At 34.7% G+C, this 26457-nt stretch overlaps 1 protein-coding gene across 3 annotated transcripts in view; it reads left to right on the top strand.

The window, feature by feature from the left end:
- Positions 1-23657: 23657 nt before the first annotated feature.
- Positions 23658-26457, top strand: part of LOC138711789 (transcriptional regulator ATRX homolog) — a 649273-nt gene continuing 646473 nt past the window's right edge. For all 3 annotated transcript variants that reach the window (XM_069842999.1, XM_069843000.1, XM_069843001.1), the window contains exon 1: positions 23658-23950. The gene's annotated coding sequence lies outside the window, so the exon portion shown is untranslated. The remainder of the gene's footprint in view (positions 23951-26457) is intronic.

Raw genomic sequence — 26457 nt, forward strand, 5'->3', positions numbered from 1 at the left:
GCTAGGCTTATGATCACCTCAAGACAAATTGTGGAATTGGAGATTTGAAGCATTTGAAATGTGGATATGGGAAAGAATAAAACGTGTGTAATAGATATAGAGAATAAGAAATGAAGCCGTGCTAGAAAAAGTGGACGAAGAAAGATTAATCCTGAAACTGATCAGGAGGAGAAAAAGGAATTGCTTGGGTCACTGGCTAGAAAGAAACTGCCTACTGAAGGATACGCTTGAAGGAATGGCGAACGTGAGAAAAGTTCAGGGCAGAAGAAGATATCGCATTAAGATATATGGATCATATTCGGAGACTAAGAGAAAGGCGGAAAAGAGAGAAGATTGGAGAATGCTGGGTTGGCAGTGAAAGATCTATCCAGGGGTAAAAAACTATGTCTGAACAAGTGACAGTATAAGTAGCTATCCAGTAGATACGAAAATTTATAGCTAGACTCATTCAACTATTTTTTAAAACTACTAAGGCTGGTTAACAATAAACTGGGAACGGAAACGACAACGAGAACGGAAATAATGTTAAATTTAAATGTGAGCATTCAGAATAAATTAAAGTGCATTTATTTTAAAGGCTGGTTCACAAACCGGGAACGGAAACGAGAACGAGAATGGAAATATTGTTAAAATAAATGTATTTAAATGTGAGCATTCACAATAGTTAATTGTGAATGCTCACATTTAAATAAATTTATTTTAACAATATTTCCGTTCTCGTTCTCGTTGTCGTTTCCGTTATCGGTTTATTGTAAACCAGCCTTAACATTGTTTCCGTTCTCGTTCTCGTTGTTTCAATTTCCGGTTTATTGTGAACTAGCCTTTAGGCCTATCTAAAATTTCTCGCCTTCCGTTCTCACTCATTGGCCATTGAAGCGAATTTCAACATTTTAGTCCACCAGAAGTTGTTATTGAATTTGAACAAAATTGTTTCCTTCGACAAGCGTCTATTTTATGGAAAAGCAAAGTTGATAGGTCTTTTGGAAATTTGAAGCAAGTTCTTGGAGGTCAGAGGTTTGATGTTGTTTTGTGTCTGTAATCCGGCCTAAGTTAGGTTCAAATCTCGCTTCAGTTTATTTCGATATTTTCCCGAATTGCAAGACGAATAACAGATAATTCCAATGTGAATCCTCAGACTCATATCGCAAAAAAAAAAAAAAACAAAAAAAAAAACTATCGTTTGCAACAATTTTATTGGCCGTGATAACCAGGTAGTTTATATTGTGTCATTAAATAACCAATTGAAAATGTCCTTCGAGACTGCTAAATAAAAAAAAAAGTAACTCCGTCAAATGAATGTAGGTTTATTTCAGAACAGTCGGAGAGATAATCTACTCTCTACTGTATACGTGCGTAAAACTTAATGTAATTTATACGTACCACAACTCTAAAATATCTACACAACGAATTAGTGTTCTATAAATCCTTTGGGTGTGATGCATAAGATCATGAAACTTGAGTTAGTACAGATGCTGTCGAGATTGCAGCCTAGTAATTCCCAACTACGAGTCAGACGTGTTATCGCTACCGACATTCAAGTTGTCTGTGTAGGATGCGAAGGGTAGCAACCATGACCTGTTTCTATTACGTATAGGGTGGGCATAATAAAGTGTTCCTTTGCTCTTCGATCTTTCTTCATACGGCAGAATAACGCTTTTAACAACATTTCTTCGTCATCTTTAAGGCTAAGTAAAATAGTCTCCAACTTTTCATCCTGAATTTTGACTCATTACTAGACCCATTCGAAGAAATTAAACTGAAAAGCACTGCAGTTTGTCTACGTATTTTTAATTTTAATTTTAGTAGTTTATTTTACGACGCTTTATCAACATCTTAGGTTATTTAGCGTCTGAATGAGATGAAGGTGATAATGCCGGTGAAATGAGTCCGGGGTCCAACACCGAAAGTTACCCAGCATTTGCTTATATTGGGTTGAGGGAAAATCCCGGAAAAAACTCAACCAGGTAACTTGCCCCGACAGGAAATCGAACCCGGGACATCTGGTTTCGCGATCAGACCGTTACTTCACAGGTGTGGACTATCTACGTTTTGAAAAACAAATATAATAACCTAAAATAATTTGTTATTGTATTCTATACCATAATTGTGTGAACGTTTTCGCCAGTTGATATCTTCAGGCATAATTTACAATATGCAAATATTTGTACATATTGAATATTTGGTTACAATAATGTTTAGTAAATACATGTGGAAAATTTACAATCAAGTAAAACAATTATTTAAAATGGAACATATTAAAACAATTGTTACATTTGGTTACTGTACTGTACTAAGTTACCCTTGAGTATTACAACGTAAATAAATAGTATATATTATAGGTTAAAATTATAAAATATCTACAATTGTACATAATGTGAACGTTTTAGACGAAATAACGTGTCTCATCAATATACATGTAATGATCGTATGTAATTTTAATATGTGATTTGTATTGAATAAACATTACGCTATGTAATATTGATCTTTGTTGCACATTTTCTTACAACATTCAGTTATATTGTTCACTTTCATTCACTTATGAGTGTAGTCTAAATTAGTATAATTATAACTGTGTTTTATCTATAATTTTAATTATTACAATGGTTTTTCTTTGAGAGAGGAACAGATATTAATGGTGTTTGAGAATAAGGTTCAATAGTAAAATATTTGGGGCTAAAGGTAATGTTTTCCTCGGTGCGACTATTGCGATGATCGTGCAACGACAATCGTTGAGCACTATTTCTTTGTATTTTCTAGAGTCGCGGCAGTCGCCCGGAGGAAAACCGCTCCATAGAAAATACAAAGAAATAGTGCTCAACGATTATCGTTTCACGATCATCGTTGAACGATCATCGCAATAGTCGCACCGAGGAAAACGTACCTTTAGAGGGATGAAGTTACAAGAGAATGGAGAAAGTTAAACAACGCAGAACTACACGCATTGTATTTTTCACCTGACATAATTGGGAACATTAAATCCAGACGTTTGAGATGGGCAGAGCATGTAGCAAGTATGGGCGAGCCCAGAAATGCATATACAGTGTTAGTTGGGAGACCGGAGGGAAAAAACCTTTGGGGATTTGAGGGAGGTGGGATGTGATGATAGAGAGTGGATTAATCTTGCTCAGGAAAGCGACCGATGGCGAGCTTATGTGAGGGCGGCAATGAACCCGCGGGTTCCTTAAAAGCCATTTATAAGTTGTAATGTTTTTTCTTACAGTTCTATAGAGTAGTGTGCTAATTAAATCATATGTCAAATATTTGTTGTGTGCGATCATTGTAATTTAAAAACATAGGTATGTTGATGAAGGCTCATTGTTGTACTTGATGTACTATCGTTGTGTTTATTGGCGAAAAAGTTCGCATAATATGAAACAGAATACAATAACAAATTATTATAATATTATAATACTTTTGAAAAACTTAGATAAGTCATTAGACGGAACTACATATTTACTTGATCAAGTATTATAGTAGACTTAACGGAAAGCAGCAGTAAAATAAATTTTAAGTTAACACTGGAATTTAACCTTACTGACCCCTGCGGTGACTGAGTGGTCAGACCTCCGGCCTGTCACGCAGGCGGCCCGGGGTTCGAGTCCCGATCGAGTCTGGGATCTTTCATTGAAAACTCTATAGTGAAACTTGTGGCGGACAAGGTCGCAGTTGGGGGTTTTCTCGGGATTTTCAAGTTTTTTTTTTTTTTCATATTAAGCATCTAAATCATTTCTTCATCATCCCATAGCATTCCATGATCGCCGGCTGGCGACGTACTGAGGGGGCTGGCCTAGGAAGGAGGGGAGGTTGCCTGCTCGAAACCTGGGTACGCAGCGAACCTTAGTGTAGTCCAGACCTGCAGAACTGTAGCTCCTCACAGCGACTGCCTTCGTATCCCTTCTACCTCACCCACCTTTTCTACCAGTGTGGTCATGGCGTTCTAGTTGCGCTCAACTATATCAACATTTATCTTCGCGGCGGCAGACGCACAACTGCAGTTTAAAGAGAACTGGAACATGGCAAAATCTAAACCCGTGAAGAAATATAAGATTATTTTATTGTTGAAGAATTCGAAAGAATTGCTTGTTTACTGTGTCTTATCCAATTTATTTCTACTCGTCATTTCAATATTAAACGATACTTCAACAAAGGCCATATTAAGAATTATGGAATATACAAACTTTCGGGTAAGTTCATTATTACGAACTGTATATTGATTGATTTATTTATACACTGTTAAATTAACGCATTAAAGTTCATTTTGTATTGAAATGAATAGTGACATTTATATCAAGTTTCTGCAATAGAAGAACATGAAAGGCAATTGTGAGGATCTTTAGAAGTTAATGAAGAAGTGCTCTAAACCCTGTAAGAAATGCTAGAAAAATTCCAGTGTAAATTAGGTGAAAATAGAATGCATTTATGACAACATTTAAGTCCTTTGAACGGAAAAAGAGATAAAGGGTCCTGTTCCAAAAACCAATTAATTACCTATTCCAGTGCCAATAATTCAAAAGAACACTATTTCAGCTTTGCGGACATTCATTTGAAAACCACTCGGTCTAAATATCTATTTATTTAAATTAAATTCAATTTGAAAAAAAAAATTACGTCAATTTAGATATTACAGGAATACCGTGGACTTCTACAAAACTGTATACCATGATTAAATTACATATGTTAGGTCAGATGCAACAGTGTTCATGAGTAAGATAGTTATACCTATATAATAAAAGTAATATAATACAGTTATATGAACACTTTTTAATGATTGAATAAAATTAATAAAATCGGTTAAAAATCATACATGTTTCGGAGGAATGCTCCTCCATCTTCAGTGGTAGTACCACGACGCTGGTACAGATGTTCGACCGCGTAACGTAGCTTAAGGAAGACAGTCTTCCTTAAGCTACGTTACGCGGTCGGGCATCTGTACCAGCGTCGTGATACTACCACTGAAGACCGCGTAACGTAGCTTAAGGAAGACTGACTAATGTACCAGCGTCGTGGTACTACCACTGAAGATGGAGGAGCATTCCTCCGAAACATGTATGGTTTTTAACCGATTTTATTAATTTTATTCAATCATTAAAAAGTGTTCGTATAACTGTATTATATTACTTTTATTATATATAACTACTGTATACTATACTGAAGATTTAAAATAAATTAAGCCAGTAAGGTTATATGGAATGGAATTTACGGGAGGGGAACACCACGGACAGCATTGCGCCTGCTACTTTCTATTGCGTTAACCCTCAAGCTAGGAGGATTCCCAAACCCACACAGACTAACTACACCAGGCCTGCAGAACCCGTAAGTAGAGGAAATATGACGTCAGCCCCACTTCGCTTCTATTGGGGATGATTGACTTCTGCGTAGAGTTGTTGACATTCTTTGCGTGTGGAAGGTCCATCAGTGGCGGCACTGTAATTTTCAGAAAGGATTGTCATAAAGTCATTGCATTTATAATGCGTCATCTCGTTTCAGTGTTTACAATTATGCTAGATTTCCTGTCGGTACTTTCTTTGAGATATCTTTGCACCTAGCCTGCTTTAGATTTTCCGAAACTTTCTTCCTACCATCACCTACGGAAACATACATTTTTTTTGTAGCATTTAAGTAATGATCCTTGAAAGTTAATATAAGGAAGTGGTATGTAACCATTTAAAATAGCTTGCAGACAGTGACTATTGCTATTACTGAGGACAAGAGAGTGGGTGCAAGATTTAAAGATGATTGGAAGTTAATCTTTGTGCATTTATGAGGAATTTCTGTAAACTGATACATACAATTTTCAACATCTACTGTTACAATAGTCAAGTTAAACAAGTTAAAATGCCAATAAATATTACCTAAGTTACGAAAGTGGTCAGTCTCACAGGTTTTATTGTATCTATTCTGGATCTTTCACAGTTTTCTCTATCGAGCTAGAACTTTTTGTAGTCGGTCTATTCTTCGGGCTATTTTCAGTATTAATTTTCTTCTAAATATGGGTACGATCCTTAATTATTAAAGCGTTGTAAGACTGATAAATACATAGGATCAATTACAGTGACTATTAAACAAAAAGACACAAAATAGTAGGACAGAAGTTTGAAAAACTTTAACATTTGATAGTAGATTTATTTATTATGAACCGTCATTAACTGTCTAAGACGAATTAAATAATAACACCGTTCTGCATTTCAAAACTTATTTTCTGTTGTTTTCAATCTGATAGGCGATTCTAAACGGATTTTTTCTGCTGAATTCGAAAATAATATCCATTTTCCCCCATTACGTCAGTTTTCAGGCAATTCATAAATAACTAGAAATGAAATTACAGCTTTGTGAAACGTCATAAAAATTATTTTCAACAAGAATTTTGTGAGAAAAACTAGGCCACAATTTGCTATTTGCAACTAATTAATCATTAATTAATATTAATTAATAATTATAAGCACATTCATAACCTTACTTTAATATTGCACTTCAAATTTTCTCCTCTTTGACCTCCCTGCTTGTTGTTCAGAGCAGTCCCTTTTTAAGGGGAGAGGATTGTATTTTTTTTAACTTTTTTCCTATTTGGTGTAAAATATTAATTTTTTGAATGTAGAGAGCTCATATCTGTAGCAACTCAACCAAAAATAAATATTTTGAAAAAAAAATTATTTGGGGGCCCAGATTTGAAAAAAATATTCTCAATGCAGGATTATACTAAAACCGATATATCTAAAGCATTTTAAAAGGTAGATTCAGCCAGTTTTTTGCAATGTACTTGCAAAAGCATGCTCTACAAACTGTCTGTAACAGAATTTTGATATTAGTCCCTACTTTTGTAAAATAAACAATTAAAATGTAATAATACTTTTCTGAATTCCTTTCTTGCAAACAAACGGACGTAGTTTTAAAATGAAATCAATTAACAAAATTCTGTTACAGAGAAACGTTTCCTAATAGTCTAAAGAATGTCTGTTCTAAATTTCATGCATGTATCTTTAATAGTTCAGAAATTATATCCATTTTTATCTGGCAATGTAGCAAAAAAATGAAGTTACCGTAAACCGATAAAGTGATCTAAAAACCCATCGCATAGGAAGTTTAAAAATGGCGTTTCAACATCCGATAAGGGCAAAAATACCCACGAAATGTTATGCAATACATTCCACACACATCAAAGAGTATTTAATTTTTTTTTTTCAAAATTCAATTTACCGGAAACAACAATAAAATGTGGCGAGTGATTTAAAAATCCATAACGCAGGAAGTTCAACAGTGGCGTCTCAACATCTGATAAGGGCACAAATACCCACAAAATATTATGCTATGCATTCCACACATATCACAGAGTATTTTAAAGAATTTTTTTTTAATTTACTCATTTTTCACCAAAAAATACCATCCTCTTCCCTTAACATCCAGCAATAGTCCGCCATCATATAGGTTCCCTCCAAATAATAGGGAAACCAAAGGGCAATGACTTCCTTTTCCATTTTTCCAACTCCTCAACACAACTACGACACACTTTTTGAGGGCATCAGAATTTGTCCTGGTCTCCTAACTTAATGCCAAAATATTGAAAGTAAGTATTGTTTATAAAAGATGTTACATTCTGCCTCTCTTTTACTAACGTATATGACCCACATATATAGCAAAACAAATTTGAATCATTTACACGACCACGTTTCGACATTTCTATGAAACAACACTATTATGTTGTACTGTCGCAGAAAAATGAGAAATCGCAAACTTCACTTTTACACTACAACCAACAACTCAAAACTGAACCTCTAATTTTAAAACAACTTTTAAAGGGGGATAGATTTATCATCTCAGTAAGGAAATCTGTAGCTACATAAGCTGGATTGCACTTTCATAAATAAATATATATACGGGGACCCTCTGTCATTTCTCTAATTCATTGTTAATTTTAATAGCAATCTCTAAGAGTAAATATTTCCTTCATAATTTTTTATGACCCGAGACACTAAACATTTCAACTTCCTGTTTATAGATAAGGTAGTGTGTAAACAGATAAAAATATCCAAGAATAAACAACGGATGTCTTAACCTCAGTTCATTTTAAGGGGGAGGATACAATTTTGTACATCCCCCAAGGGCGGATATAGTTAGTAGATTTAATAAATATCAAATAGAAACATAATGAAATATATTATTTCACATTTTGAGTAATAAAGTATAAATTATAAGCTGTCGTGCCTTTCTAACAAATGACAAGCACACTGTAATATTATTATATGACGAAAAATATTGAAAACATAAAATTTTGAATTGTAAAAAATTCTGACGTGGTACGCTAAAACGGATTTCATTTTTGCAATTAGTCTGAAATTGTGATTCAGAAACGCTAATTTATTACAAAACAGCAGTGTAATAATCAATCAGTCACTAATGGTATTTATTACATTAACTGGAAGAGTACTTTCACCCGTTCGGGTATCATCAGGAAAGTACTCGTCAGATTAATATAATAAATACCATTGCAGTGAATGACTGATTATTTAACCCTTGTTAGAGAGTTAATGGCGGATCATAATAAATTAACCTATTATATAACGTAAATTAATATCTGCTCAAAATATTAATAACACGTTCTTAAAATACAGAGTACTGATTTCGCTCAAGTTGTACTCATATCTGTTTCACAGAGTGAAAATATTTCCATAATTTATTTTATCCATGACTGGTCTTTGTTTCATCGTTCTTAGCATCCTGCTATGATTTTTTTTTTTAATCACTGCTATGAATTAAACACTTTCTCCATGACAGCTAACACATCAGAAACCATAAATACGTAAATTCATTCATTTATAACTTCTTCACAAACAACACATTACAGAGAAAAGGCGTACAACTTAAAATTAAATTTAGATACCCATAATGGATACAATATTGCACGAGTATAGCACACGAGAGTAAACAGCTTTTATGCGCTTGTGGAAATTATCACTCTCGGCTTCGCCTCTGGCGCTGAACTTTCTACTCTCTCGTAACATCTAATTTCACTCTCTTATTCTATAAATTACCATTATTCGCAAATCATAAAAAAACTGCGAACGGGTAACTAAATTGCTAGAGTCATTGACTACGGAATGAAAGGTTCCGTGTTTAATCTGGGGTAGTGGTGGTGGGAATGTTTCGTTGCCAAAACTTCAAAAACTTTCTCGAAGTCCATTCTACCTCCTACCAAATTCAGTACCGCATCTTTCACGGGGTAAAGGCGGTCCGAGCGCGGTGCCGACCATGCCTCCTCCTCCTCCTCCTCCTCCCTTATGATAACACGGAGATAAACAAATATGACCTCCACGTGTCTTGATAGCTTGTAAAAGTGGTTTAAAGTAAAAGAACAATCAGCGCCTTACGAATAGTCATGTTCTATATGGCTGTGCTTGTTCTCTATATTAAAATTAAAAATGCATCTTTCTATTACAATGCACACGGCCACACCATGTGAATCGAGCTTATACATCATCTTAAAATTTATGCGGCTAAGTAACATACACTTTACATAGCTCTTCGACTATACTCTGTTTTTCATCCAGAGAAAAGATTTCCGCTAAAATTTCAAACGATCTGACCACCTCCACTTCGAGGCGGAGCTATAGTATAGGACGTTTCAGAATTAAGTTCACAAAAACAAATTGAACTAAATGAGGATATAAACGTAAAATACAGAAGTATACTGAAAATAGTTTAATCAAAAAATGTTATGTATGTATTTATTAACACTACAATTGGGTATACACCCGGTGGCAGTGATATATAATATACAATAATTACAGTAATATTACAGCAATAAAAATAAAATTTAAATTTAATTCTAACTGTAAATAAATAAATGCAATAAACCTAGGACTATAAATAAAGACTATGCTATAATAACGCCTACTATAAACAAAAGTAAACCTAACTTACAACAAATTCCACAATTTGGGACATCTGGCCGACATCTACGGCTGACCACTAGGATCCAGAATACAAAGCAGAGGTTAAATTAAAAATACAATATGATTGCGGAGAGAATACGGAACAATGCTAAATTTAAAAATAAAGTACAAATTGATTTCGGAGAAACATGAGATGAAAGTACATTGAAGAGTAATGAAATTAAGTAAAAAAAATATTACGTAGTATTATACAAGTGATTGTATAAAATGGATAATGAATCCCTCAATACCATTAAACAAATTTTGTTAATGTCCTTTTTTAGAAAATTTAAGAGAAAGGAGAATGGTTTTGGTTAACTTAAATGAAGTTCCCCTAGCGCCAAAAGGAAGTCCTTTCACATCCCATGTATTAATATTCATTTTGTATCTCTTACTGAAGTGAGGAATACATGGGTTGTAAATAGGCTTCCTTTCATTGTCAGCATTGTTGGCCTGTTGATCATCCTTCTCAAAACGGACAGTGGGGTCAAGATTGAGGCTTCTTTGATTCCGGCGATCGATGGCTATAATGTCTGCTCTTCTTATTGACCCATTCTCAGTCAAGCAGTGCACTTCTTCGTAAACTTCCCACTGTGCCTTCCGAAGAGTGGTTGCGATGGAGCTTCTCACTTTATGGTGGCGATTGTTCCTCTGTAGTTCTCCTTTAGGGCAATAACCCAAAACATGCCCAAGGGTTTCTACTTCGCTGCATCCTGGATGACGACAGTATTGATCTTGGAAGGAACGACTATTATCAACTTAAGTAATTACAAATCTCCTTAATTAATTACATATCAACTTAGTTAATTACATGTCACAAATTAGATAATTACACTGCATTTACAATTAAATTTTCAGTGTAATCTTCTCAACCTTTCCTTAAATGTATTGATTCTGAGAGGACCACCCTGAAAGCAATTCCAGTCTACTATTGTGCGGTTGACAAAGAAAAATTTTGCCACGTCCGTTCTTTGTTTTCTGCATTTAAACTTCCTAATATGATCAGTCCTACCTAAGTGTGATGGTGTCACTAATCTAGCACTGATGTCGGTCCATGCTTTGTGTCCCATTTATGCATTAAATAATGCACTTAGTCTGGTTTTTCGTCGCATTGATTTGAGAAATTCCCACCTTAAGTCTTTTACTACCTCTTCGTCATGTCCCTTTCCCATTTTGGCATATTTTGCTGCCCTGCGTTGGACCTCTTCTATTGAATTGATTTGGATTTATCTGTACGGAGGATTCCAACCTACTGCTCCATATTCCATAATTGGACGAACAAGGCTTTTGTACGCTAATTCTTTTGACCTTCGGTTAGCTTTTTTAAGGATACACAAAGAGAAATGTAGTGCTTTCCAGGCTTTGCTTGCAGTATTAGTTCTTTGTTCTCCCAACCCAGTTTTTTACTTAAATATATACCTAGGTATTTACAAGTGTTCGCTTGGGGCACTGATGTACCATTCAGCAGATGTTTGAGACAAATTTCTTTATGCGTTCTACAGAAGGATATTGACTTACTTTTACTCACATTGATTTTCATTTTACTTTTTGTCGTCCAGGTATCAATAACGTTATAGCCGGTCCTAATTCCCTCATATTTCCATTGTTCTTAAAAACTCGTTGCGAGGGACAACAGTGTCGCCACGTTCCATTGAATATTGCTAATTTTCCTTGTTTCTGTTGTAGGCCTACTGCAATGCAATAGCTATTAGTACTTTCCGAAATGAGGAACGTGAAATTTTAATTTGTAGTGTTACGTATTTTAAGAGCTTTGGGCAAAATATTGTCTAAACTGTCTTTATATAAAGCAATTATTGTCCGTCTTAAAGCTTCTTGATTAAATGTGTCCAATGTTGTAACAACAGGGAAGTCGCGAATTAGGGTTGCCAACTCTAGAGGACGAAAATTCAGGACACGTTAAAAAAATAAAAATCACATAAACTTATAATTAGGACTAGGATTTTGATGAAATTGCATCTTTTTTTCTAGTAAGTCAGAAACATATCTGCTTTAGTATTTATATGTTATGTGATAAACTAAGTGTTTTAAGACATATTTTTAGAGCATTTTTTGTTGCATTTTTTGCCTCTTTCAACTCATAAGAACATGTTTTGTTTATTTGGTCATTTTTGAGGCATTTCATTTAATTTTGGCCATAAACCCCCATTATTAATGTAAAATAATGTTTATTTTCTTTGATATTTTCTCAACATATTTTGTACATTAATAACCATTATTTTGTATAATATTTTAATCGCTTTTGTACACAAATATTGCCATTTTAACGTAGTACACCCCATTTAATGGATCAGACCAACCACCCTTCAATATAGACTCTTCTATGCCTGTTATTTTCGGATAAGAGTGGCCTTGTGGTGGAATACATGGAAACTACATCAGGTAAAATAATTAATTAAAGTGTACTACTTAGAAAAAATTATGTAAAATTAAATAAACTTAAATGTTGGTACTAGAATGTAATTTTAATTATTAGCCTAAATATTAAGTAGTACAAAACTTCTTTTCCTACTAAGCCAATTATGTCGGATCAATTTTTAGGCCATTTTTAAGTGCATTTTTGAAATGTTTTAAGGTGATAAATGCATTGTTATTAGGACATGTTTTCATGTTTTATAGGTCATCAAAATCCTAGCCCTACTTATAATGAATTTCAATGTAAATACATTTGTAGTTTGACCTTCAATTAATCAGTTAGATTTGCCTTCGTGTTATTTGATTGTAGCGGTGTAGCCCTATATTAAAGAACATGTCATAAGTCTGTACACATTGAAAAGCGCAGGGTTTGATAAGTATAAGGTCTACATCTCTCTACACTTCCTACATTAACATTGTTTGATAGAATACTTGTTGCTTCCTTTGCTTTTGTTTATTGGTTCTTTGTTTGTTGAAATATAATTTTAAAATTCTCTACATTACATATTAAAGTTCGTCTTTACTAAGAGTTCTGATTTTACAAGTTCTGGTCTCATCCAGTTCTTCTGTCAGTTCAGAAATTCTTCATTAAAAAAAAAAGTGGCTCCACATGAGCATTGCTAATTCGAAGAGCATGTATGTGTTCAGCAATTTTCTTTCAATTTGGCACACTACGTGTCTTCAAAACAGTGTCCGAGAGTTCTTGTGGAGTTGGTAGATCTTTCAGTATCGGTATAATTTCTTTCAATAAGCAATATTCTTGGTACAGTGCATCTCCATTTTCAAAGTCCAGTTCTGTATTAACCTGCAATATATTCACAATTTCAGTAAGGAATGTGAAGGTAACATTAAGGCTTAGAAAAGTGATTTTCTTAAGAAGTAAAGAACAGTAATCAAACTATTTTTTCAAATAATCAATGGCCCTCTGATACACATTCAGTGCTTCCTTCTTAAAGAGATGCACATCAGAATCACTCAAGTTATTCAAATGCTGATTTACTACCAAGCCATGTCACCAATGAGCGCCACGAACTAGCTTGTGTGTTCTATGCAAAGAACTTATAATACTTACAAACTCTTTGCTTCTACCCATAAAAAAGTATATGGTTATAATTATAAAATGTATTCGGTAGCCATTATCTTGGAGCAACAGTAACAAATATAAATGACACTCGGGAGGAAATTAAACACAGAATAAATATGGGAAATGCCTGTTATTATTCGGATGAGCAGCTTTTGTCATCTAGTCTGCTGTCAAAAAATTTGAAAGTTAGAATTTATAAAACAGTTATATTACCGGTTGTTCTGTGTGGCTGTGAAACTTGGACTCTCACTTTGAGAGATGAACAGAGATTAAGGGTGTTTGAGAATGAGGTTTTTAGGAAAATATTTGGGGCTAAGAGGGATGAGGTTACAGGAGAATGGAGAAAGTTACACAATGCAGAGCTGCGCGCATTGTATTCTTCACCTGACATAATTAGGAACATTAAATCCAGAAGTTTGAGATGGGCAGGACATGTAGCACGTATGGGCGAGTTCAGAAATGCATATAGAGTGTTAGTTGGGAGGCCGGAGGGAAAAAGACCTTTGGGGAGGCCGAGACGTAGATGGGAGGATAATATTAAAATGGATTTGAGGGAGGTGGAATATGATGGTAAAGACTGGATTAATCTTGTTCAGGATAGGGATCGATGGCGGGCTTATATGAGGGCGGCAATGAACCTCCGGGTTCCTTAAAAGCCAATAAAGTAAGTAATTAAGTAAGTATTTGGTAGCCATTGCAAACTACGTCGGATGTCTAATAATGAAATATCAATATGAAATTTCAGAACATAATATTGCAATGAACAAAATTCCGGACATTAAGCATCCTGAAAAACAATACAATTTAATTTTTTTTCCTGCATAGAGGACTGATTTCCTGACAATCCGGAAAAATTCCGGACGGTTGGCAATCCTATCGCGAATACGTTTTTTGGAAGAGCTTCTAAGCTTTTCTCCCGATTGATTTTCTTTCATGCAACTGTATACCGCAATTTTAGACACACCCGTCGCTTTAAGTGTCCTCTCCAAAACATGACTAACGGAAATTGATTGTATTCAACCGCTTGCATGTCACATTCGCTCAGGAAATGCATACAAACACGCCACACAACTTCGTTGGCATCAGAGTGTATGCATTGTCCTCTACAACCTATTAAATAGAAAGTAATTATTAGACACATTAACACCAGCACACTCATATCCACCACCTTGAATGAAAAGTAATTGTAAACGACGCACCGTCATTTCCCATAACTATGGTCCTGGAACACAACTATGGTCCACGATACAACCATTCAAATTTTGTACTCCATAACGTAGTACCTCGTTTATCTATATTTTTGCTGTACTGTAGTTTGAAGTCAAGTCACTGCAGCCGTCTACGAACGGTCTATGTTACTTCTACAATGTTGTTTGAATAGTTGTATCGTGGACCATAGTTGTGTTCCAGGACCATACATAGTTTTGGGAAATGACTGTATTTAAAACTGAACTAACTAGGTTACAAGCCTGTCTACATTGAGGGAGGATAACAAATAATGTTAACATGTTGTAGGAACATCCTGTGAAACAGATATACTTTAGTAGGTAGTACACTCCCCTGTTGTCATAATCGCCGCGGCCTCATGTTTAACATGTCGGCATCATACAATATACAATAACGTACGGTGTGCTTTTAAAACATAATTTTGCCGACCGATTGTTGCTCTGTGAGTCTCACTCCCAGCGTCACGTTGTCACGTCTACTTCCTCGATAAGAATAAGCACTAGTTTGTTATAATGTTAAATGGCTATTATTATTATTATTATTATTATTATTATTATTATTATTATTATTATTATTATTAAATGTAATTTACATAAACTTCTGTGAAATAACAATATTTAATTTTTACGTTGACACTACTGTCCCGCGACAAAAATATCGACTGACCACATGCAACCCGCGGGCCGCTGATTATCAACCGCTAATTTAGATTTGAGGTGTACAAACATACAAAGGAGACACTCAATCTTCTGCAGGGAAGTCCAGCACTTAGCCTACAGCAACTGAAGGCAAGAAATCGTAACGCCATTTATTAATCGCGCAATGAGAGAAAAATTTCACTTTTGACGTACGGACGTAATTAAACCATAATTTCAAGCAAACTACGCAAAATATCTAACTTTTAAAACTACAAAATTATTTACCACAATTTGAAAAGTCAGCTAGACGAGAGATAAACTCTCTAGTGACCTTCACTATAGAAGTATAACAATGTTTACAAAAGTGTGAGAGAAAATCTCATATAGCGACCACTCGTGGGTTAAGAATATTTAATAATTCTCGGATGTAGTTATGTTTATATAATATTTTGAAGAATATCTTACATTTTATCTCAAGAATCGAATATCTATGCTTTTCCGTTCTTATTTCATTGAGCTACAGACAGCATCCAAGTTTTGCTACTGAACGATTATGTGTATGATATCTGATGGTGAGAGGTAGTATCAACAGGTTTTTACTTGATCATTCAGTTTCCCCTGCTGCAATTCCATCATGTTTGATTAATCATAATAATCACCATGATGAAACGTTTAAAACAGCGAAAGTCCGTAGCAATTTTAGTAGTAGACGTCAGGTTGGGTAGGGACTACTACTAAAATGTTACAGACATTTCTCTTTTCAGATATTTATGTTAATCTACAAAGAGAAATATTTTTAACAATGATTATAGCTAAAGATTTTAGGTTGGAAATATTTACAACAGAATTCAAAACGATGGCATTTCTGGACAAGATTTAATAAGAAACAAAAATAGTAATTAATAACAAATATTTAGAACAAGTATCAAATTTTAATGATCTTGGATTTGATACAGTAAATCATTATGAAAATGAAAGACATGCACAAGGAAATCAAAAAGTTCACACAGATTTTAGAAGTAATCAGTAATAGTGTGAAACTTAATTCAGTACAGAAATTCTCACGTCAGAATATATTACACGGCATGGAAATGAAATACCGCTGCAGATTTTAGAGCGAATAGCTCATGTTGTATGTAACAAAATCTGTACAACCAAAGCCACCATTTCTGGCGCGTGAAATAAGTAATGGGAACGTTAAGACCGAGTTTCTTTTCTTCATCACATTATGTGGGCGAGATAGCCGACAACTGTGATTGCTGACGTCACATCTATTTAGGAGGTGGTACCACTCTCAGCTGAAGTGGCAATAGATGCCATTGACTGGACAGTGCACTCAAGGACACACCCCGGGAAACGCAACGTGGATAATAAGACTGAAAGCTGTGATTGGCAGATTGCTGACGTGACGTGTTGGGTGGTTCCGTTATCAGCTGCACTGGCCACAACTGGTTTTTTACTCAAGGACACACGCCAAAAACGCTGGCACTGCCTGTAATACCATATTGGTTTAAAGTTCATAGTTTTCTCAGAAAAATATGTTCCCCCCCCCCAAATGTTTAACACCCTCTTATTCGGTAACTATTGCGAATTGGATAGTAATTTTTGTTCACGTCATAGAAATCTAATAAAGAATCATTTAGGTATCCCTCTCTCGTATTTCAATAAAGTTAGCGGATTTCGTGTAAATTTAATTTAAAAGCCTCTAATTTCAAACCACTGGACAATGCAATCCACATCGCAACGTTCTAGCTAGAGAAGGGAGAGGGAGGCAGTACACGTACTCTTAGTTCGTTGACCTCTTACATCTGTATTGCGATACGAAAGGAGATTTTTAGTGGCGAGGTTGCCAAACTTCTACAACTTCTACAACTTCGAACTTAATTTTCTAATTAACCGTGCATTAATCACAAAACGTAATATTAGTTTTCTATTCAATTGAGGGTACTCTATCGTCCCTTTCAATCAGCAAGGTTATTTCACTTCCACCCTGTCTAATATTTCAGTCTTTCCCAATAACATTTTTACATGTTAGTGAAATTTGGACTCTTAAACAAGGGACAAAGATTAAAGACAGTTGAAATGAAATTTTTCAGAAGAATAGCAGGATATACTCTTTTAGATTAAAAAATGAACTAGAGAAAATGAAGGTTGATTCTGTTGAAAACAAAATTTCTTTCGTGTAGCTTAGAGGGTCCATACAGTAGCAGTTGCACTTTTTACAAAATATTAAATAACTTGACTACCACTTCATGTTTTTTCTTCAAATTTTAAACACTTATTCTACATGATTTTAGCTTCAATTTGATATATAAAATACATCTAGTAACCTTTAATACGTTTGAGAGTTTGAATTAAAAAAAGAAAAGTGTGTCATAAAAACACTGCAAGTGGGCAAGCACCCGGTGGTAGTGGTATATTTACTTACTTACTGGCTTTTAAGGAACCCGGAGGTTCATTGCCGCCCTCACATAAGCCCGCTATTGGTCCCTATCCTGAGCAAGATTAATCCAGTCTCTACCATCATATCCTACCTCCCTCAAATACATTTTAATATTATCTTCCCATCTACATCTCGGCCTCTCCAAAGGTCTTTTTCCCTCCGGCCTCCCAACAAACACTCTATATGCAGTTCTGGATTCGCCCATATAAGTGCTACATGTCCTGCCCATCTCAAACGTCTGGATTTTATGTTCCTAATTATGTCAGGTGAAGTATACAATGCGTGCATTTCTGCGTTGTGTAACTTTCTCCATTCTCCTGTAACTTCATCCCTCTTAGCCCCAAATATTTTCCTAAGAACCTTATTCTCAAACACCCTTAATCTCTGTTTCTCTCTCAAAGTGAGAGTCCAAGTTTCACAACCATACAGAACAACCGGTAATATAACTGTTTTATAAATTCTAACTTTAAGATTTTTTGACAGAAGACTAGATGACAAAAGCTTCTCAACCGAATAATAACAGGCATTTCCCATATTTATTCTGCCTTTAATTCCCTTCCGAGTGTCATTTATATTTGTTACTGTTGCTCCAAGATATTTGAATTTTTCCACCTGTTCGAAGGATAAATCTCCTATTTATATAGTTCCATTTCGTACAATATTCTGGTCACGAGACATAATCATATACTTAGTCTTTTTGGGATTTACTTCCAACCCCTATCGCTTTACTTGCTTCAACTAGAATTTCCACGTTTTCCCTAATCGTTTGTGGATTTTCTCCTAACATATTCACGTCATCCGCATAGACAAGAAGCTGATGTAACCCGTTCAATTCCAAACCCTCTCTGTTAACCTGAACTTTCCTAATGGCATATTCTAGAGCGAAGTTAAAAAGTAAATGTAGTGGTATACACAACATAAACAATACACAATAAAATTACAATATAGAAATACAATTATACAATAAAAATACAATTATAGAATACAAATACAATTATACAAAATATAATACAATTATATACACAATACAATAAGAATACACAATATAATTGGACACAATAATTACAATTAATAATAATACATAAAATAACCTAATTAATATATGAACCTTATTTTACAATAAACCTACATATGTATAGGCCCTACATTAGTTTCACATTGGTACTGATAATAGTCTTTCACTTTACTCTCATCTCACTCACTGTAGGGCACTATGACGCATTTCACTAACACTTTAGGACACATTTCACTGACCCTCTATAACACTTTCCACTGACACTATAGAACACATTTCATTTACACTATAAATTATCACCGATCTGAACTATTCATTGCACTGTAAAATCATAACTTCACTGACTCACCACGCTTCACTGATACAACAGCTCAAATAAGACAAATACTTACACCCTTATGCATACATATAAACCATACATGGGCACAATTTTCGGTTACGTGAGGCACCCTATTTGAAATAGTTTATTTACTAGGAGAGGAGACTGCAGAGTAGGATGGGAAATATAAACTGCTGTGACCTGCGTCACCTTATCGTAATCGCTAAGGCGGTCAGTGCGAATTATTAGGAAAGCGCTTGGTTAACGTGAGAGTTTCGAAAACTTTTATTCAATTTGGCAAATTAATTCGGCAGCTTTAATCATAAAGCTCTTTACTGTTTCTCCGTAGCTGAATTGATTTAAATCACAGGCGAGAAATTGCGTAACTAGCCAGTAATATTACATCATGTTGTCTACGTTTATTTTCTTGAATATTCTGGAGTTTCTCAAAATTACTTAATAGATTTGCACGTTCTCGACCAAAAATAATCTGAGAAAATCATATTTCGTTTTCTACGCACATTTGATATTTTTTTATAAATTTCTTTTGGAAATAATACGTACAAACAACATTTAATTCTTCATACCTTTTAATGCAGCGTGTTCAAGGTATAATGTCGTATTTAGTATACTATGAAAATGTTAAGATCATACATTTTCTTCGGAATAGTACGAAAAATAACATTTAATTTGTCTTACCTTCTAATTCAACATGTTCTTTATGACATAAGCAGTAATGTCGTATATTAAATTTATTAATGCCTAATAGGATTTTCGAGCATAACATACATAACATATGTTCTCCCCTTCTAAACAGCAAAAAAACTCTTCCTCCCATTTCTCATGAAATAATCGTTTTCTAACGCGTACACACTGCTTTGACAATGCCATTATGCCACCACTGATATTGCTTATGAAACTGATATAGAACCTGCCCACGCCTAGGAGCTATGTGAGGGAGGAACGGGGACTGTGAAGATGATGTCACTCAGAGCGATAAGCTCTGTGAAGGTCAGTGAGGCACAAATTCTCAAGTGAGGCACGATGCCCATCTCTGATATAAACAGAACTACATTTAAGCTAAACATTTTTAGTCTAAGACCCTCTTACACGCTATTTTTAAATAATTTACAATTCAAACCAAGGGAGTAACTCGTCAAAACATGATTCAACCTAACTGAAAAAGTAAGTAATTTACTATTTTTTTCCTTAAATCTGAGACCATAATCTAAAGATTGGTCCTTAATGAGCAACACAGGTGACTTCATACTAAATTTATAGATTATTAAATTTGGATTAAAAATATTTGTTACTTTTTCAATGTAAGTTAATTTTACTAGAAAATTGCTCATTTTTCATTCAAGTTTAAGCATTATGGTCCTTCCTCTAGAGCTTATTACAAAGGACAAGAGTGCAAAATTTGAATTAAATCAAACAGTTCTTGAGATATCAGGTTTTTGTATCGAAAAATGTAATTTTATCGGAAAAATGAGTCTAAAGCTGGGACATGCTTGTACTTACAGTATCCAATACAATGCACCTGGTGCATATGTTACACACTCTTTATCAACATATATCTGAAAATTTGGAAATGCACACATAAAAGTATATTCTATCGATCGAGACAATAAAAAAATTCAAATTTTTTCACGATTCTTATATATGTCATCGCACAAATTTTAAGTAGGCTATATGATACACACATTTTTATATACTAACTCACATATTTAGAAAAAAAACACTGGATATTCATATTTTAAAAATGTGCCTAGAGAAAAAAGGAAGACCATTTTTATCTTTACTCGATCAATGTATAGTTTTCAGGTTGCTTTGTGACTATTTTATGGATATTATTTTTATTTCAAAAAGTTATTAAAAATAAAATCCCATGCTGTATTTAATTAACCATACTTTATAGACAACGCAGAAAAAAATTCAGTTTTATAACTTTAAAACTGCAAAACTCTTTAGACTTTGAATATCTAGAAATGTGCTAGAAATAGAAGTGAGGAAAAATCACTTTCAGTGTACGCCACGAAATAGTTAAAGAGCGTAGCCATTTAATAATTGACGTAATTAATGATTTGGTAAATTTCTTAAATAAATATCTTTCCCGTTTTAATTGAAACTGTTACGGCGTTTCATATTAGTTAATGACTATATTAGTTTCGGTTTGATTTTGGTCATCTTCACATCTCTAGTGAAATTCTCTGCTTGTTTTCGGTTTCTCCTTTTTTGTGCCTTGGTGGCTGGTGCGTTTATGTTTGGTAGTTTTATGTAAAATAGTTGTATGTTGAGGATGTGTTGTACGTGTGTTTTTTTAATGAAGATGTATCTTCAAGACGAAACAAGTTATCTCACATATGAGTCCTCCTGCATAAAAGCCATAAAACATCACACAACAAAGGTTTCGACCAAGAGTGCCTAAAACAACGAATAAGATCCAAATACGCAAACATCATCTTAACCGATACTTGTCATTAAATAAGGGAAAATACCATAATAATTTAACACAGGATAGCTTACGTAACAAATTCACCTAATCATTAGTGATACAAGTGTTAAAAGCCTGTAATCATCATATATGTGGCATCATTACTGATAGTACAAAATGTGATAGTAATAATAAGATAAATCCGAAGTGCTACAGCTCTTGCTACAGCCGGCTGTTTGCCTCGCATCCGCATGACGAAGCAGAGGTGGACGATCGTTCAACAAGAATTGAGATATCGTGTGGTTAGGATGATGATACCCCCAGCCGTTATACCTGGCTATCCTAACCAGATCGTAGCTCCCCAAGTGCATCACGATGCTAGATGGCCACCGGTCCCATACACTGACCGAAATTTCATGAGAAAAATTCTTGCTGCGCGCAGCACGATGCCTTAGACCACGGCGCGGTACACAAAGTGTCCTAACATTTGCTCACACATAGAATAAGGTCTGTAGATTTATTTATTTTATTGTAGTAATATGGAAAAGTTATTTTTGACCACAGTGGTCTACATTTCACCCGTCTCCGCCCTTAAACCACTGTGGGGCCGAAACAGACCTACAAAGACCTAATTCGTGAAGGATTTATTTTGGTTCGTTATTTAACGACGCTGTATCAACTACTAGGTTAGTTAGCGTCGATGAGATTGGTGATAGCGAGATGATATTTGGCGAGATGTGGCTGAGGATTCGTCATAGATTACCTTACATTCACATTACGGTTGGGGAAAACCTCGGAAAAAACCAAACCAGGTAATCAGCCCAAGCCGGGGATCGAACCCGCGCCCGAACGCAACTTCAGATCGGGAGGCAGGCGCGTTAACCAACTGAGCCACGCCGGTGGCTAATTCGTGAAGGATGATGGTAATGATAATTATAGTTATTATTCCGATGAGATACTTAAATGTATAAAGTTTCAAAATCTATAAGAACAATAATAATAATAATAATAATAATAATAATAATAATAATAATAATAATAATAACAAGAATAATAGTGATGATGTTAATGACAATACCAATAATATTAAGAATAGGAATGCAATAATAATTATAGTAATATATTCGGTTGAGAAGCTTTAGTCATCTAGTCTGCTGTCAAAAATTCTGAAAGTTATAATTTATAAAACAGTTACATTACCGTTTGTTCTGTATGGTTGTGAAACTTGGACGCTCATTTTGAGAGAGGAACAGGGATTAAGGATGTTTGAAAATAAGGTTCTTAGAAAATTTTTGGGGCTAAGAGGGATGAAGTTACAGGAGAATGGAGAAAGTTACACAACACAGAAGTGCACGCATTGTATTCTTCACCTGACATAATTAGGAACATTAAATCCAGACGTTTGAGATGAGCAAGGCATGTAGCACGTATAGGCGAATCCAGAAATGCATATAGAGTGTTAGTTGGGAGACCGGAGGGAAAAAGACCTTTAGGGAGGCCGAGACGTAGATGGGGGGATAACATTAAAATGGATTTGAGGGAGGTGGAATATGATGATAGGAAATGGATTAATCTTGCAAAGGATAGGTATATACAGATGGCGGGCTTATGATGTGAGGGCGGCAATGAACGTTCGGGTTCCTTAAAAGCCATTTGTAAATAAGTAATGTAATAATAATAATAATAATAATAATAATAATAATAATAATAATGATGATGATGATGATGATGGTGATGGTAACATAATTACTGTTGTAGTAGTAGTAATGTTGTAGTAGTGGTAGTGGTAGTAGTATTGGTGGTGGTGGTGGTGGTGGTAATGTAGTAGTAGTAATGTATAGTTTGTTCTTCGAAACTACAGCTTTAAAAAGCAATCTATGAAACGAGAGGGTGGATAAGATTAGATTTTCCTTTATGAAACTCCATCTGTGCTGGATCAGATTAGAGATAATACTAAAAAGTGGACGAGGTTGAAAAGGAACACGATTAGTGATGTATAGGATTAGGCAACCTATGAAGTCCATTGTTACACGAGATGAAACGCAAGCCGTCCCGATGTGGACCGTGTGAAGCGGGTCCGTGCCGAGCAGGGGCAGCTCTCATGCACCAGCTAGAGGAGAGGTACAGAATCGATGTGTCTGGTGTGCTACCCTGCCTCGCCCGCCCTGCTGCTGGCTGGCTGGCTAGGATATGGACCCCAGCATCTGAAAGGAGGTGTGACCGCGGGCTTTTTCTTACAAGTGCGAAAACTCAAACCTTCCAGTCTTAGACGGACGGACTCCGCTCTCAATGATTTTTTTTTCCATAACCATGTTAATGTAGTAGTGAGTTTACTATAGACTCCAGGGTTTGCGTGTTTAACGGTCGTTTAACATTACAACGATGGGCATGTCGAGCAAGCCACCAGGAGCAGATCTCTGATTGGGTTCTGGTAAGTAAATAAAGTAATTTAATTGCTAATTGCTCGATTACCGTGCCTTGCAATATTTTTATGCAATTTCACTATTGGACCTTTAAAGAGGGATACAGTGATAAGTGTGGGGAAACAGGCCTATAATTTGAAAGTACTACGTAAGAGTAAATTACTAATTGAATCCCTGGTATTTAATTACCGTTTTTTCCTCCTTTGGATCAATATTATTGCATGCTGTGCTTAATAGGAGACGTTCTAATACCGATAATTTCGTGCGTTCATTACTACAACTCCATGTACTTTAATTGACTATCATTTTTTGTCTTGTATTGTTTCTATTTTCTTGTACACCTGCTTTCACTCACACAACAAAAATGGTGTACTATTAAAGCGGTATGTACTCAAAGGGATCATTGATTGATAATATAGACATTGCATTGTACGTATTGATTTGCTTTTTCATCTTTTAGTAAATTTGAACTGTGACTCTGGACTTATTGATAATTGAGAAAGTACAACAGGCGTTTTCATGTTGAACTGCATCTCATATTGAATTTAGCTTGTAGATAATCAATGAAAAATCTAAGCCGACGTAGCCAGTGTTGCAATCGAGGTTCGAACATGGCTTATAACGAAATGTATAACAAATATTGATACAGAATTACAGATTTTGCGTTCTACTTTAAAACAATTTCATTTTTAAATATTAGTATGTTTTTATGTTCCATTCAGCAATAAATGGTATTTAATATTAACGGATCTAAATATATGATAAAAATTAATTAATAAGTTACAGAGTTAAATGCAGTAATCAATGGCCTAGTTATATAATCTGTAGCTTAAGTGCTATGACGTATATAAATCGTACAACGTTTTTTCACTGATGTTTACATTTAAATACATCTGGAATAAAAGTTACAAAAATTTAAACTAAATGTTTTACTTAATTTTTCTGTTCTATTACGTAATTACGGTATATTTAAGATCATCTTCAGTTAAGTACAGTTTAATGTAGCGCAATGTGCAGATTTTCAGAAAAAAGGAGTCTCATCGAAATTATAATTCAGCTTAATTAAAATTATTTATTATTTGAACGCACATTTTAGCAATTTTTTAAGTTTCAAGTCACTTACTCTAGAATAAATTACTTTGGATCTACCATATAAAGAGAATATAACGTAATTTATGTCAGGTAGGTTTGGCATTACCATTAAATTGAGTATTTCTCGGATAGGAGTTATTTGATGAGTTAATAATAATTATAAGGTATTTATAAATATTTTGGTGACCACCAGGCGTAGTTCAGGCGGTAGGCGTCTTTCCTACTAATTTGGAGCTGGCTCGGGCGTGGGTTTGATTCCAGCTTGTCTCATATTGGTTTGATTTTTTTCTGGGATTTTCTCCAACTGTAAGGCGGATGTCAGATAATAACATGGCGGATTCTCGGCTTCATTTCTCAAAATACCACCTTGCTATGACCAATCTCATCGACGCTAATAACCTAGTAGTTGATACATCGCCGTTAATTAAAGAAAAATAATTATTTTGTTTGTTGCTTATAATTTATAAATTAGTTATCAATCTATGATACGGAACCCGTAATTAATTACATCAGTAATTCATGTGGTGGGACTCGTATGAATACTCTGATTATCTTTCTAAGACATAATATATTACAATGTTAATTTATATGAGGGGTCAGGAACAAAGGGGTATAAGCACACTCAAGTTTCTTTTTATAAAATGTGGTTGAAAGTATTTAAGCTGTCGTAAATTAAGTGAAATTTTTAATTGAAATTTTAATGTGCGTTGTGGTTAAAAGTGTATATTCCTTTGCCACTAAAACTTTAGATGCTTTAGTTTACCTGAATGCACTTAACTCATGTTTTTAGAAATGTCACTTGTACCGCTTTGCTTCTGACTTCCTCATATATATATATATATATATATATATATATATATATATATATATATATAATATATATAGTCTTTGTATAGTCTTTGTATAAACTAATTCGTGAAGTTAATATTTACTCCTTCGGAATAGGCTCAGAAATCAACCGCTGTGGAGTAACGGTTAACACGTCTGACCATCAAACTAGGCCGGGTTCAAATCCTGGTTGGACTAGTTATCTGATTGAGGTTTTTTCTGGGGTTTTCCCTCAACCAATTAAGAACAAATGCTAGGTAACTTTCGGCACTCTGGACCCTGGACTCATCTCGCTACCATTAACACCTTCATTTCACTCAGACGCTAAAGAACTAGCAGTTGATAAAGCGTCGTAAAATAACTAATTAAAAATAGGATCAGAAGGAAAACCATTTCTCTAGTTTGCAATCTTTATCGCCTGTTTCTCATGCAAATATGAGTTTGTTTTCATCTTGGGTAACATTTGAAGACTTCCCTCAAAGAAGGTTGTATATCACATTTGTATGATTTTTACAGAAAATAGAGAAAATGTCAGTTCTTTGATGTACAAACTCATACCACCAGAAACTCAACATGTCAAAAATATGATATACAA

Source organism: Periplaneta americana, chromosome 13 (genome assembly GCF_040183065.1).
Source record: "Periplaneta americana isolate PAMFEO1 chromosome 13, P.americana_PAMFEO1_priV1, whole genome shotgun sequence".
Lineage (NCBI taxonomy): Eukaryota > Metazoa > Arthropoda > Insecta > Blattodea > Blattidae > Periplaneta > Periplaneta americana.